Source organism: Amblyomma americanum, chromosome 1, assembly GCF_052857255.1.
Source record: "Amblyomma americanum isolate KBUSLIRL-KWMA chromosome 1, ASM5285725v1, whole genome shotgun sequence".
Taxonomy (NCBI): domain Eukaryota; kingdom Metazoa; phylum Arthropoda; class Arachnida; order Ixodida; family Ixodidae; genus Amblyomma; species Amblyomma americanum.
Genome location: NC_135497.1, coordinates 398231867 through 398248703, shown reverse-complemented (window position 1 = coordinate 398248703; position 16837 = coordinate 398231867). Strand labels below are relative to the sequence as shown.

Sequence of the window (16837 nt, the reverse complement as noted above, 5' to 3'; positions counted from 1 at the left end):
ATTATTCAACACACCTGTCAAGCTTAGGATATATGTATGGGAAATTTTTGCAACTGTATAGTCACTTCTATATTATTGGAAGTTACTTGAGTCATTTATCCCATGGACCAATGTTTTGTGGCCTCATTATCTATTATGTTTTAGATGGTGTCCTTGGCTTCACTTTACTTCTTTTCCTGAGGGTTTTCTAAAATTGTTTTCGAATGTGTGCGCTACAGCTGAGATGTAGCTTTGAAACAGGACAGTATTGGAATGCCATATGCTTGTTCACACATGTGCTAAGCTGATACAGCGTAAAATGGTACTATACTTGAGATTTAACATCCCACCACGTTAGAGGGATGTAGTTTGATCACCTGTGTTCTTTATTTATGAGCTCAAGTGCGCCGCGTGAAAGACAAGATGAAATGTAATCCATTTAATTTCATAAGAGCCATATAAAAGGCACACATATTGTTACGTGACGGCAAGCTGGTGAAAGAGTACTGCATAACAGATGGCGATGGAATGATTTAATGGCGGTGGGCCTAGCGCGAGCGCTCCGTGCCGCGCCACTGCCAACTTTGTCGTCTTCGAGTCCGTGACACTACCCGGGGCTGCCGAGCGATCGTCCCGATCGCGCGAACTGAAAGACCGGCAGTGAAGACGAAACGCAGGGCGTGACGATGAGCGTGACAGGACGGATGAACACAGAAGAGAAGAATATGCAGGGTTTGCCGTCACGATGAAATAGATGAACAGATGATGATCAGATGAGCGCTGGTCCAGGAAGCTTCCGGGCCGTAGCTAGCTAGGTCACCTTGAGCCGACGGCCGAGGCCCATGAACACACCGAACGACATGAGCAGGGGCTGTGCTCGAATATGTTGGCGGCTTCTAGGGTCGGTGTGGTCATTGGTTCGAGTTGCGGCGTCGTCAAGTTGTCGTGTCTTCTGGTCGGGGCAGGGGACGGGGCTGGGGCGAACGGCATTGTCGGTTCTGGTCTGGCGGGCTGGGGCACTACCGGGCGGTGCGGGCAGAGACACACGACCGACGACCACGGTACACGCAGGACGCTGAAGCTCCAGGACCAGGATGGAGATGAACTCCGCAACTCAAGCCAAATGTTACGTGACAGCAAGCAGGTGAAGACAGTACTACATAACAGATGGCGATGGAATGATTTAATGGCGGTGGGCCTAGCGCGAGCGTTCCGTGCCGCGCCACTGCCAACTTTGTCGTCTTCGAGTCCGTGACAATATGAGCGGACTGAGAGACGCAGTTCACCCATATGAGTGATACGAGAGCTGCCTATTGGCTCACATGAGTGATACGAAAGACACATCGGCCCATTTGGGTGATATGAGATCCATATTTCGGCTCAAACAACTGATACGATAGACGCGTATCAGCACATATGAGGGACACATATGCCCATTCGAGGCATACGAATGACACTTATTAGCCCATACGAGGGATACGAAGGACACATACGCCCATTAGAGGGATAGGAGGGACACAAATCAGCCCACACGAGACACATATTGCGTTTTACGAGACACATATAAATTCATACGAGAGACATATGCATCCATATGAGATTTTTCGGTGGGGTATGCATGCAGGCACACTTCATATTTTCATATTTAATGTTCACAGATCAAAGGAGTACTTCACAGAATGTTAATGAGGTGTGTCCTACTCAGATTAAGGAAATGCCAGCACAGAGAAAGATACACTGCTACTCTCAGCGCGCATTTAGCTTTGCCTGTTTTTTTTTCTTGTTCATAACTGCAAAAAAACATCCCCATGTTTTGCTTTTTCATTTGGTACTTTTGACAGTAAGGCATTACACGCTTGAGAGCGCTGTACTTGACGCGTTTCACAGTCACGTTCTGTGTGCGCCGGCACTTGCAAACGTAACCAAGGACTGCGTTAAATTTCATGCACTTCGATGCCCAAAATGTACACCGGATTCCTGTGCTCAGCATGGCATTTCGCAGCCAACACTCGCTGTCTACGTCCCCGCTTGTGGAGACCTATCGCGCACATTACACCGCTCCAGCCCGCTCACTACACCGTGCAAGCCGACACGTAGAGGATAAGCTTTAACTTGCTGACACGATGGCAAAAGCACGGCTCTTTGAAAACTGGGCTGCGGCAGCCATTTTCCAATACCAGTGATGCGGTGAGAATACAACTGCCGACAGCCAGTCATTTCTCTGCCTGTTCTTCTCTCTGTGGCTCTAATCGCATATCGCAAGTATGGAGTCGCTGCATGTGGCGATAGCAGCGGCAATTCGAGGCAACAAGCCGCGCGATGATGTTAGGGCGGCTCCCGAGAAGAATTGCTTGTGACAATCGCTTCATCAGTATCTATAAATCTAAACAGTTAAGTGACAGTCTGGTAGGAGCTGTGGAGCAGAAGAGGGCATTGTATACACGGTTTTCTCGTTTACATACTTTGGTGCTGATGGTGTGATGCTTATTTACCAACAAACATTGGTGCTGATGGTGTGACACTAAGTAATTACCCCAAAGCTTTTCCAGGATCAGTGGCGAAGCATTTGAAAACATTTCCACCTGTGCAGGCGGCACTTCTCGAACGGGTTTTGATAAGGCAGCGCGGCATGCGAAGCATCCCCCGCAGCGTTTGATAAGGCGCCCGTGAAGGTGGCACACCAGCTTTCGATGCTGCTTTTTCCCTGGAGTAAGCGTTGGCTCAAAAATGCGCCATCTTCAAACAGGAAGTGTTCTCAGTCTAAATCACAGTAATGCCATAACAGAAAAATTTCGGAAAAACCGCCGTGTATATGCGGCTTTGTCGAACGTTTTTTCTTTGTTCTGGCAATACTACGATTTAACCCGACAACACTTCCTGTTTGAAGAATTTTGACAGACGCGTTTTTCGATCACGCAATAGCCCCAGGAAAAAAAAATAACGAAGCTCTCCCGTCACCTGCGCCTTCTTCGCTTGCCGTGCTGTCTTATCAAAACCAACGCGGCAGGCGTCATCTGCATCAACGCAAATCTTTTCAAACGCCGCGCCATTGATGCCAGTTATAGGCGCTTTGGGGCTAAATTTTGTTTTGTGTTTTAGAGACTGTAACGTCCCAAAGCGACTCAGGGTATGAGGGACGCCGGGACGGAAGACTGCGGATAATTTTGACCACCAGTGGTTCTTTAGCGTGCACTGCCATCGCACAATACATGGAGCTCCAGCATTTCAGCTCCATCTGAACGCTGTCGGGATCGAACCTGCGTCTTTCAGGTCAGCAGCCGAGCACAATAAAAAAAGGCGTTTGCTTGTGAGGTCTTCTGCCTGTCTCGTTAAGCATCCTCAGCGACCGTGACTTCTGGAGAGAAGAATGGCATCCCGTCCTCAATCCTCTCAGGCTTTGGACTACTAGATAAGCTAGGGAGCCCTGCTAAACAGCTGAGAAGCAAACGCTTTGGGTTGTACACTTTCCCCGGTGGCTGTACATTCTGTTCGCAAAATTCCAGAAAAAGGGAGGGGCCAACAGCAATCCAAACTTAACTACGGCACTGTCCGCCATTTTATGCCTAGGCACCGAAGCTAGCCTAGGAGGGTATGCAAGCGCTGTGTTTGTGGCGAGCTTTCGTCGAAGAAAATAGCCAAAAATAACGTGCGTGTTTGAACGTGCACAGGAAGGTAGCTTTACAGAAGCCGAGTTTAACATGCGTCTAAGGAAGGACTGTATGGGCGAGTGCAAATGCACAGTGTGTTGCAGTTCTGGTCAGCAGCAGATCTGCAGCTGTGCCCTGCAGCTCGCTGTTCCGCAGCTTTTGTGTACTGCCAGAGTTTATTTTATAAAACCAGCATAAGCCAAATGAAAATCGTCTTTCAGGCGCTGAGGTACAGAACATGTCCCATTTCGTTATGTCGGAGATATGTAATGTTCGGTGTGAGATTGTTTTGATGGAACTATTTATTTATTCAGCTTAAGTGTCCGCTCATCTCTAGCATGCCTCACTTGATAACACCACAAAGTATGCCAGTGAGTTTTTTTTGTTTTATTCAAGGCTTTCCCTGCTGGGCAGTGAAAAGAAGTGGGCTGTCTTTGCTTAGTGTGCAGTGAAACAGTGATAGGACATTTATCACTCGATTGGTCTTCGTGAACAAACCCGCGAGGCAGGCACGTAGCCAGAAATTTTTTTCGGGAGGGGCCTCAGGCAGTTGTATAGAGTGAAGCCTGGAGGGGGCAGGAGGGCTGCAGGGCCCATGCCTAACGAGAACATTGCTGGGGAAAGGGGGGGGGGCACTCGGGCACCCCCTTGAATACGCGCCTGCCGCGAGGTATGTACTTCATTCATTATTTTGAAGGGGTCGTGAAGTGTTCTCCGAAAATTTTTAACGTGTGTATTTGGAAATCTGACCCTTCATTCTATACCGTACAGTCATTCGTTTCATCGTTTGATTTGATCGAATAGCGAAAAAAAGTAAATCTCGATTTCCCGGCACGCGTCCTCCTCAACTCAACAGCAAACGTCATCTTAAGAAGCCAATCAGAAACTTCTGTCGGCGATACAACATGGCGGCTTAGCGAGGCCTGTTCGCTCATAGTTGACCGATGTCAGAGCACTATATGTACTCAAATGTGTCATCAAAATGACGTCACGCCGCGTCAGCAACACAAGCCAGGTAATTTAAAAATGACCGATCTTCCCGAGCTGCGTAGCTTGCTGGAAAGGAGTCGGCTGTTGGGGTTTGAGCCGTACGGCGGCACACCTTTGCGGGTGCAAGATCGGCCGTCGTCAGCGGACGACAGCGGTGGCATTGACAATGGCTGCGAAGACGGAGCGAGTGACCGGCAACTAGCGGTCGTAGCCCGCGGCACAACCGCTACTTTCTGAAGCCCCGACCGTGAGCCTCCCGAACCCGGTCGTGTCGGGAATACACACTGGTATGTCCGAGTCTTGCTGCTTACGTTGAGCAGTTTGCGAGAGAGTGCGATCGCTAACCGAAGCATTCGAAAAGGTGTGTCTGCAGGCGGTGCGTGTCGATGCCCACTGCACTCGAGAGCAACTGCTGCCGCGAGATCCGGGCAGCGACTGTGATGCAGCCGTCCGGGTGCATCTCGGAGCACCCCCACTTTATATTCTTTGCCTCGACCAGGTGGTGCTTACCGTGGCACTGCAAATGCTTCTGGACCATGGGCTACACGTCGAGTACACAAGGTAAGAACAACGCTCAAAGGGAGACGCAGCATGAACAAGCGACCGCCTTTTTTGCTCTTTTCTCACATGCGAAGTGTTGTAATCAAGCTGGGAGCCAGTGCTCATCAAAGACTTTAACTTAGCGATAACTTCTGGGATCACATCGTTCCCTAAGAAAATGCGTGAAAGCGCCGATGTTGTGTTTGCACAAGGTGCCACGGTGTGTACACACATCGCGGCACATCAGTGCGAACGCGGCATTGGTGGTCTTATTTTTCTTTTTTCATATGCGTGAACGAGCACGATGTATTGCTACTCAGGTGGTAAAATATTCTCGAGTAAACGAGCAAAGCAGATGAGACGTGTCTTCTGTCATGTGTGAACTTGGATAATGCGGTTGGAGATCATACACATAGTTGTAAGGTATATAGATACTGGCCATACATATTTCTTTTTTATTGGCTGGGTATACATCTTTAACACGTGCAGCCCTAGAGAAGCCGATTGCAACGGAAATGATTGTCAGAACAGCAGTAAAATCAGTACAAAACAAAAAATCCTTTATTTCGCAGGAGACTGTACAAAATGGAATTCCATATAGCAAAGTAACCTAGCACTACTCACTGCCAGGACAATCACCATCCCAGCACTGTCCTAACTGCTATCCTTTTTTGCCAACGCGCATCAAGTGGTAACGTTCAATAGTGTTCCATACAAATTGTTTCGATTAAAAAGCATTTGCTGATAGACTTCATTTCAGCCATCATCACTTCTACTAATGAGTGGATGCTTGTGGCACAGCATCGTGTATAAAATCCGCATCTTCGGCAGTCACACAGTAAACCTGTCTTTCATGTGTCGACACTGGCATCAGAATGTGCTGGGGAGCGAGGCATTCCTATTTGAAACTCCCAGCTGTTCCTCAGCTACACCCACCAGCTCTAAAATTGTAAAGTCATAGGGTCGACCAGCTCACAGAAGAGGTGGTATTACAAAATCAAACAGAATTATTTAATTACACAAATAGTCTTTCATTGATGAACACCGCACAAAAAGTGCTTGACTTGGTATCGATGACAGTTGATTTCCTTCATTTGTAAGTCATAATAAGCCCCTCATTTTCCTCACTTATTTGCTCACCAGCTTCAGAAGAGGTCCTAGTAATGTTGATGCTACAGGTAGCATATTGAGAGTTCTCTCACAGCTTCTGCCCTCGTCACTCAATCACATTCCTACGTGACACTTTTAGTAACCGCCATGGATGAGGGTGGCACTGATGAACTCTCTCAAGGTTAGGTTACATGCAACATAAAAACCACCTATAGCAGAAGACTGGTCAGCTGCTACCATAGCTAATTGGGTAGAGCATGGGGCGCAAAATTTGGAGGTTGAGAGTTCAGACTCACCTGCAACATGTCGTTGTTTTTCTTCTGCTTTCTGATTCATGACCTAATTACACTAATAATTTTGCATTGATAAACTGCACGAAAAAATAGAAACATTCCACTATTTTTGCTTTGGTTTCGATGAATGTTGGCTTCCTTAATTTGAAAGTTTCAACTTGCCATGCGAAATCTGTGAAACACTTCACTCAATAAAGACAGATTCTTCAGAAGACCTGCACAGCAACTGGGTGCAGCAACCTTGACTGTCGCCCAATATGTGCTCTTACCAGCCACGGCAGTAATGTTCGTTCCTGTTCACTCTTCCAATATTTACACGGGCACCCGCCACTTGCTTTTTGAGCCAGATGTGAACAACGCTGCGAAACAGAATGTCCTCGTGCCACGGGTCGTTCTTACCGTAGATGACGGTTGCGCACAAGTGTGAACACAGTGAATGCCTCATCAGAACCTGTTTTGATCTCGTTATGGCTTAAACTCGCTTGATTTGATGCGTATGACACTTTTACTATCTGATCCATGTCTAAGTGCGAGCATTCCAGTCGAGCCACAGACTTCGCCGTCAATATCGATCGCATGATTAACAAGTCGCTTTTGTCGTCCGAACTGCTTGCATTACAGACTGTTCTTAGCCAGTATGCGTCAGTGTTTGATTTTGCTCAGCCAGCCACTTCCTCTCCGCTGCCAATTTATGGCATGCAACACTAGATTAACACTGGTACCACTCTGCCCATCAGACAGAAGCTTTGTTGCGTGTCCCAGGCCGAATGGACTAGCCGAATGGCCGAATGGGCTCGCATAGCCTTCCTCAAACGCTGCCATCACAATACTGTCTAACTTGCTTGAGGACAACCTTCAACTGACCTGGGGCGAAAGGCTAAGCCGCACTATAGTGCTTTGTGAACATGATGACGAACTCGATGGGCGCAAAAATGAGCTATGGTGCTCGCCGCGGACCATTCAGTGACGTTCCCAATCCCCGCTTTGGCTTTGTAAATAAACGCTTTCCTGTCCTCGCAACTTCGTATGAATATAATAGTTCAGCAACATTTGCCGGTGTAGCATGTGGAGAACCGTGGCACCATGAACAAAAAGTTTGAATGCTGCCACGAAATTGTGGTTAGGCCACTGTTGCATTTTTGTTGTCTACCATTCTCTCTCAGTAACTTCAAAATATTGTAATAGAATTCAGAGTTCACAATGCTGCCAGGAAGAACACACAGTGACAATCACATGATCTAACTTGCAAACAATGACGTTGGAACTAACTGTACAGACACTGGTAACATGATTAACTTTCAGCACTGTAAAATCCTTAAACTGAACATTCGTTTTGCTATGCTGAAAAAAAATGGTGACTAGTTTTTCTCTTGTCAACAGGAGGTACAGCTACATCAGCTACAGCCAGCTTGCACACAGGCTTTGGAGACGCCTGGGCAGACACCACAGGAAGGTTCTCCCTGCTTGTGCTGTACACCAAATAAGAGAGAGGTTTCCAGTATGCACAAGGGTTGTAGAAGTTTTTCAGCAATGCTTGTGAAGTTGCAGTCATGCCTTGTTAACATGGACACCCTGCTATAAGGACAATTTTCAAGGACTGATCTCTTCCTGTTCCATTCGGCCTTGGTAATATAGAAACTCTGCCTGGATTATGGACGGGCTATCTGGGAACCAAAAACAAGAACAGATGCATTTTGTCTCAGATTTGTAGACATTGCTTTGGTCCTCTGGGACCACGCTCATATGGCTATAATGTGCAGTTGAAAATTGGTTGTTCGGGAAAGGAAATGGCTCAGTATCTGTCTCACGTCTCGGTGGGCACCTGAACCACGCAGTAAGGGAAGGGTTAAAGGAGGGACCGAGGCAATAAAGACAGAAAGAGGTGCCATGGTGGCTGGCTCCAGAATAATGTGGACCCCCTGGGGATCTTGAACGTGCACTGACATCGCACAGCCCACGGGCGCCTTTTGCGTTTCGCCTCCATCGAAACGCAACCGCCGCGGCCAGGTTCGAACACGGGTACTCCGGCTCAGTACCAGAGTTTTTACTTTCATTCGTTATTTTTGACCACTCACATTACAAAATAAATTTTCTGGGAACAAAGTTGTCCGCATTAATCGCACATCGTTGTATTATGAAATTCAACAAGTGCTGAAGACGGGAATGCACCTCTGGGACAAGCGACTTCAAATTGTGAAAAGTTTCGCTGCAGATGAGAACATTTGGAAGAAGTAGCACCCCCTAGGTGTTCATTAATTTTGTGAAAGGGTTGCTTTTAAAAATTGTGTATTTGTATCCGCACATTTCTGAAGAATATTTTTATAAAGTTTCATCTGCATTCACTTTGTTATGTTATTTTCAATGTGCTGATGTTGCATACAAGGCATAGGTAGGGACAAATTGATTGCATTTTCGCACTCTATCCCAACCTTTGCTTTAAAGAGATGGATAGCATTTCTTTTTTTTTGTCTGAGTGTGTGACGATTCACACTTCGGCCTCTGCCATGCTTCATGACAGAGGTCATGGAATTACCGCACTTGCAGTCGGGGACAAAAAGAGGACACACAAACAGCTGCGCAGTTTTGCATGTCTGCTGTGTGTCCTCGTATGCAAGCGTTGCGAATCCACGATGTCTGATCAAAAACAACTCGCCCTGCATAAATTCATGGTAGAGGATGAACATGTGATCAATCTATTTTTTATTTTGAAAGTAATGAGCCTATTCTTCAACATCGATTTGGCAATTTTAGGGAATACACACCTGTACTAGACAGTGGTACTCCCCATGCTACTGACAAACCTATACCTTCTTGCTGCCACGAGTTCATTCTTAGAAGGCCTCAGGAAAGAGTGACTCATGGGGGTGGAACAGTCGAAAGATTTTCCGCAAAACCTACCTTGAAAGACGAGCACTGTTCATAGCAATGAACTGTCTCCTTCAGAAGCAGGCCAACATAATGTAGAAAACAAGCGTGCATATAGTAACATCAACCTTATTAGTGCCAACATTCCTGACACTAACCAGTCATACAAAAAGAGCGTACTAAAGAGGGTATAGAAAATGCTCCTTTGTTCATGCCCATATTTTAGGTTTTCTTGGAAACACCTACAACAGAACTTGGTGGCTTCAATTGAACACAACCTTTGTCCGTAACGCTCCTAGACTGAGCCCATTAAAAATGCGTTTAACATTGAAATCATTTCTACAGAACCCCTTCGAAATAGTCTCCCTTGCAGTCTATACACGGCTTCCAACGCTTCTTGAGGTGTTAGAAACAGTTGGAAATGCATGTTTTGGCAGGGCTGTCAGCTCCTTCGTCGTGGCTTCTTGAATGGCATCCACGCTCCCCATCCAGCGACCTTTTACGGCTCTCTTCACGCGAGGAAAAAGAAAAAAAATCACATCAGGAGAGGTCAGGAAATTATGGCGGATGGGGAAGTACTGTCTTGCTGTGCTTGGAAAGAAATTTTATCACGCTGAGAGCAGTGTGTGGCCTTGCGCCATCGTGGAGAAGGCGCCATTGCTAATAAGTCAGGGCGACGGCGTCGCAGTGCATCACGCCTGTGTTGGAGCACGCGGATATAAAACTCCTGATTCACCGTATGCCCTTGTGGGACGAACTGATGGTGCATGACACCTCTGGCATAAAAAAACTGTCAGAATCGTCTTTGTTTTGGTCTTCTGTCGCCGCACTTTTCTCCACGCCGGAGAGCTTGTGGACCACCATTCGGCGCCCTGCCTCTGTATGAGGATCGTATTGAAAACACCATGTTTCGTCTTCAGCGATGATGCTGTCGACTAATGCAACATTATTTTCTGCCTCGAAGAGCAAATAAGCGCTCACTGATGCCCACATATCTTTCTAGTCCTGCGTGAGGCAGTGCGGCACAAGTCTGGCATTCAGCTTTCATTTCCCCAAGTTCTCACGCAAAATTTGGTGGCATGTTGTCTTACTAATGTCGAGAGCATCTGACAGCATGCGGACTGTAATGGTGAGGTCTGGCTGTACGATTTCCCTGATCCGAGCAATGTTGTTTTCAGTCCGTGAGGTTGAAGGGCGCCCCTGCCTTGTGTCGTCTTCCTCCAACGTTCTCCTCTAAACGAACCTCTTGTGCCACACGAAAACTTGCGCCCGCAAAAATTTCTAGTTGCTGTAAGCGTCACGAAGGAGCTCATACGTCTGTGTGGCTGTCTTGCCAAGCTTCACACAGAATTTTATGTTTACACGCTGTTCGAAGTGGGCGTCCATCTCTCCACATTCACTCACAGTAGAATGCACAGACGACCAGTGACAACGTATTTTCCTACATGTAAATTGCTAAGGTTAGCCCAAAAATGTGGTGCATACACACCAACATTTCTTTTCGGGAATCATTTCTAGAAAAGTAAATAAATCAGTCTTGAAACTTAGCGGACAAAGGTTGTATTTTGATTGCTGGTTTGAATATGCCACCAAAATGCTGGCCAAGCCTATATTCTAAATAAAAAATGGAGAGTTATATGCTGGTACACGTGTGAAAGATTGCAGTAAAATTTTAATGTATTTACGTAAAGGGAGGCCCGTAAGGTACTCCATATAGCAGCATGGCCAATGGCCATTTTCAAGTTTGGTGTCATTAGGGGTTGTCTGGTTCCAGGCTGCATCAATCCACGATATTGTATTGCACTGACACGACCAGGTGGCTTAGAGCGGTCATGCCCATATATGATGAATATCCTGAGGTACGCCGTGCTTGATTATATGGTTTCACAATGGTTTGGAGCATATAGACCGAAAAATTAAGCAAAAGAATTTGTTGCCGATATTATAAGTAGCACTTCAGTTATTTCTGTTTTTATTTTCTTCGCCCAAATTTTGTTTTGTATCTCTTTGAGGTCTTGGACTTCAACAATTTACAAAAAATTGTTTTTGTAATGCCAAGTAAACAACTTACCATATGTAGGCTCCGCTTTCACGGGAGTACTCTTTCAGCTGTGGTGGCCTGCCCTTTGCGGGCATTATCATTGAAATGGAGTATTGCCAGTTGTGTTCTGAAAAACCAGACAAATAATTCGAGCGGGTCATCAAGTGTAAATTTTCGCATATCATTCACTACTTACCTTGCACGCATGTCGTCAGGTGAGAAGCATACAGACTTTGGTGCAAAGCCTATCAGTACACTGTGGAAAGCCTCCAAGCTGAAGGTGTGTGTACAAGGAGCGATTTGCCTAATGTCTTTTAGGAGACAAGGTGAGTTCACAACCTCTACAAACCTGTTGTGTGCGGTTGTTCCTGCATTGACAAATCAATTTCCCCGAAAAGCCTTCTCCGAAAAAAGCCTTCTCCATCCTTTTAGGTGGGCATAGCTTCCAAAACTATGAATAAACAACTTTTGTATTCATTGACAACAATAAATAGTTATTTGGGAAAGGTTCAAAACTAGCTGGATGCCAGCAACTCGGCTGTTTCACGAAGCATGTCTCAAGCCATGCTTCATCACAAAAAAATTGATTGTAATGTGGAAAGCAAATAAACATTTAGGGAACAAATTCAGGGTTCTGCAAAAAGCATATCTTCCTTTCAAATAGTTATATTTACTCGCCAGGAACCAGCCATTCTCTCTCTCCAAGGTCATCGTGTGCACAATGCGTGAAGAGTCCTGGATGTCCCGTGTGCATATTTGGAACGTGCCGCTTCATGTTTTCCACATGTCTGTCAGTAGCTCTGCGTTGCCATCGCTGAGGGCTGCACACCAATATAGGTGATTATTGGCTGGCTGAATCCATATTTCCAGTACACTGCATCCAGCTCGTTTTGCATGGACAGGCAGCTTCTTCCCGATGCCTGGAATGGAGGTGTAATAATTAATTAAGATTAATCCTTCATTCATTATAAGTTAATCTGGCTCTTGAGCTTCAACCTCAAAACACCCGCCTTCCCTCCTCTCGCCTCCAAAAGTCAAGGAATCTGCTTTCACACCACAGTGCTTATCCTCAACCTGTGCATGCATGGCTGGCCTTTCCCTCATAGTCATTCACATAAAAAACAGCCAAAAAGGACAGCAAACAGATAAAACTTTCCCTCATCTTTTTGCCCCATCAAATTCAGGAACCTCTCACACTACTTCCCTATGTTTACTTGAATTTTGCTGTCTGCCCCGCTTCTCTTGTAGTAAAGTCTGCTAGGAACAACGAAATTTAGTCTAAAATTTCGCCGCATTCTACAAAACATCACGCAGGAAGCACTCTTATCTGCGAAGCGTGGCAATCAGTGTCAGACATGTTCATTCGGTGCTACCTTTCGAGATATGCCTACAATCAAAGTAGGGCCGGATGGTGGGCTTCTGCGCCCGCATGTACTTAGTGACTTGGCCGTGCCGGTCAGTTGTCACTGACACCTCAAGTCCCCGCTCCTTCACCATGTTGAGGCTCTTCACAAAGGCGAACTTCTCCATGGAGGTGCTTGGTTTTATATCTGCACACTTTGGTCGGGAAAAAAAAGCTAAGTTACATCACAAAGCCACTTCATTAAAAAGCTGTGACCTACCTCCCCGACTTGCACTTGCTCGAAGTGAAGAATTTTGTTGAGCTGGGCAACGGGTAGAGAGTAGGTTAAAAATTTTGCACTGAATCTTGGAGAATTGCAGCGCCCATCGCCAGGCAAGTTCACAGTACAAGCTTCCAACTAGTGAAACAACTTCTCCTGTTTTTGCTGCAAGATCTACTACGACAAAGGTGCAGTTTTTAAACATCACATCAAACACAGAACACTATTAGGCTGCTTCTTCGCTTCTGTCCTTGACAGGTACCATGAAACGATTTCGAGAACTTCTTTTCAGAACTCTTCATTATTTAAAACTTGAGGGTGAAGAAACATTGCAATTCGTAACCAGAAGCAATTGATGTGTTATACAGAGTTGAATAAAATGGGACATACAGAAATGTCTGGACAGTACTGTACGCATGCGTGAACAACTTTAATTGCTTCAGTTGCTTTGCAGCAGATGTTGCTGACAGCGTTGCTCTTTTATTTTGATTATTGTGCTAATCTGGTGCCACCTACGTTCCGCATGTGCACTGTCGACTTCAGGACATGTCACTGTAATGACGGCTAGGGCCGCATTATTCACTAGAGAGTTCAGGAGAAAAGGCATCTGGAATTTTCTACCCTTTTTTTTCTTCAAAATTGAGTGCAGTGGATCGAAAATGAATGGGTGTTGCTGCGTCTTTTGGAAAATCAAGCTGCTTTGACGTCACTGTAAGAAAATCATTTAATGAAGCTTTTATGTAAATTCGCGATCAAAATATTATGGAACACGTGTTCTCGAAAAAAAGCTCTCTTTCGTGAGCCAGCCGCGTGGTATTGTTGCCAGGGTATACAGCATACTTGCCCCCACCTACCGTGACACATTGCAGGCGACCGAATTACGCGACAGAGTCGCAATTTTTTTTTCCACATACTCGCGTCCCGTGTCCACATACTCGCGTCCGCATACATACTTTTGATCGCTATAGTATGTGGACCCTCCAGAACACATGCCTCACAGACCAGATATTACATCAACACATACAGATATAACGTTTTGTCTTTTAAACCGAGAGGGGTTTTGATACTGACAGGGACATGGGCAGACCCAGGGTCTTCACCAGAGAGGAGGATCAGCTCATGAGAGGTTGTTCGATATTATTAAAAACGAGGTAGAGTGATCAAGTTTCTCAGTGCTTTCACTCAAAATGATGACTTACTGGATGACTTACTGCTCTAACTGAAGTAACTAATTGTGAAATATTGGTTCAGCAATTCTTCATTTTGCAATGCACAACCTTTCTCCTACCTTGTCGATTGCAGGAAGCAGGTAGCCTCGTTGATATTTGTAAAACGTTCGTGATGTGAACACCTGCACGTTCACATAGTTGAACATCCGGAGCACTGAGGTGGGACTGGTGCCAGCGAACAACATAGCTGCTGACATCATCACGTTGCCTGCCGCTTTGCCGCTGATCATAGGTTGGCTTGACCATGTGAGCAAGTGGTGGTCTGCACTCAGTGTCTGTATTTGCAGCCAAGTCTCAGACACTCGACTCACACTTTTGCAAGCGGCAAAGCACTTGCGGCACACTTGAAATAGTTCCATCAGGCAACCTTCAAATATGATAAATTTTCTATCATCCTGTGGAAGGACTTTCTCAGTGCTGGAGTCAACTCTGAAACAATGTAAAGTGAGTTGCAATGGTTAAATTGTCATGTGATGCTGCCGAGATAACTGGAAGCCAGAATTTAACAGCAATAAAGAGAAGTAAATGTAATGGTTGTCCACACCGACACTGCGTCTTCGGTGTTGTAGTGCACATTTTTGCATGCTGTGCATTTTTTTGCTTGCAAGTAATGTCATGACAGGTTTGCAAAGCTCGCAGCTTTTTTGTCTCAATGATGCTGCATGAGCAGGCTTGTGGCATTGAATATTTCGAAAGCATTTCAGTGGATCAAGAGCTGCTCTATGAATATTCATGGGATGCGAAGTTGGCCAGCTGTAGAGAGGCATGTGCACCACCACAATGCAATTATACGAGCGCAGACTGTACGATACTCATACCTGCCCCTGCCCAAGAAATGGTAGGACATCCTTATGTGATCTTCCACCTACTAAATGACTGATCTGATTTTTAGCCACGCCATCATAATGACACGGCATTCAGTGCACATGCTAAAGGGGTACGTATTAAGTCGTAATTATAACCCAGGAAGGTCTCGTTAAGTTATGAAAAAAACTCCGAGTTCTGCAGAGTGTTATTCTCCTCTTCTTAACAGTCTGTGGCGTCGGATTCTATGGGACTGGATGACTGTCGTAGAGCGAATGAGATGGGAGACGGTGCACGACCATCAATGGCTATTGAGGGGACTGTTTTGGAGGAAGAGGGTGGTAGAGGAGAAGAAACAGGTGGTGCTGTGGAGGTTGGAGCAGCGCTTGCATTGGTGCAAGCTTCACAGTGCGTGCTGGTGGTCTGCCCGGCATCTGTCTGCACGTGCACATCCTTTCTCAGGGAAATGTGGAGGTTCACCTGTGTATCTGAAAGTTAATGAAGAAAATGAAACTCATGCAATGCCAAGAGCTCTTTGTTTATACAACGTTAATATCGCATAGTTATGGACGCCTCATTATCGACTAATACGCATGTGACTGCCAAACTTGATGTCGGCTATACTATCACTACCTGCATGTGAAATAATGATGGCCTCCTTCGGAGACCCAAAAAATGATATTATACATTATCCCAGCACTTCCCCAGAATGGAAGTGAAAAAACACGAATGCCTCCCCCAGAATTTGTAAAGCATTCATTGGTACCAGTGAATAATGAATGCATCTACCAGTGCTCCTTCCCTCTTCCTAAACCGTGACAAAATTATTGCGAAACAATTTATTCTTGTGGAATGTGGGTAGAACACGAACGCGCCACTGCTACAAGGAAAATCTTACATAGTGTTCGCACATCACGGCCGTCAGTCTGGAAGGCAAAAATGAAGATATTTCTTGGGGTCTTTGTGCAGCTGTCAACCATTTGAGGCGGAGTTTGCGCGCCTTCGGCTGTCAAAACTACTTCCACATCCTGCGGTTCGGGTAGTTGTTAAAAAGAAAAAGGTGTTAGCAACCGAAAGAAAGGACAATAAATTGTAATAAAGTTGATCATTGTCATCTCACGAACTTACCTCGGACCTTCTCCGCTTTTTTGGTGGTGCGCCGGGCGAGAGGTTTTGCGTCGGTACGCCGTCTCGCTTGAGGCAAGTGTTCTTCAAATCCATACCGAGGCTTCGAATGACATCCAGGTTTGTTTCGTAGTCGCCCGGTAGGAAGTGCTCGGAGCACACGAACCTGCTCTGGCTGCCCGTATCGAGGTTAATTGCTCGAAGCCAGACGGCTTTTCGCTGCGGGTCTCCGGGCAACTTGTGAAATCTGACATTGCTTCCATTCTGGCAAGTCTTGCGGCACTGTCTCACAAAGCACACAGTTGGCATGGCGTGCACTGAAACGCAGATAACACGCTGAAAACCACAGCCTAGAGCTGCCACGACACAAAGAGCAGCGAGCTACTGTAGCGAGCAGCCGGAGGTATGGGTTGGATCGAGTTTTCTGGTCACAAACCGGTTATTGTGTTCGTGCAAACGCCGCGAGTGGTGTTGGACTGGACTCGACCTGTCCACTCCGCCCAAGGGTGCGTCGACAAGCAGCCCCCTCCGCAAAATACATATAATCATTCACGCTTAGGTTTCCGACAACATTTTTTCTGCAGGTGAGGAC

At 46.1% G+C, this 16837-nt stretch overlaps 1 pseudogene; it reads right to left on the bottom strand.

Annotated features, from left to right (window-relative positions):
* Positions 1-4956: 4956 nt before the first annotated feature.
* LOC144123559 (uncharacterized) lies at positions 4957-16554 on the bottom strand (annotated as a pseudogene).
* Between the last annotated feature and the right edge of the window lie 283 nt (positions 16555-16837).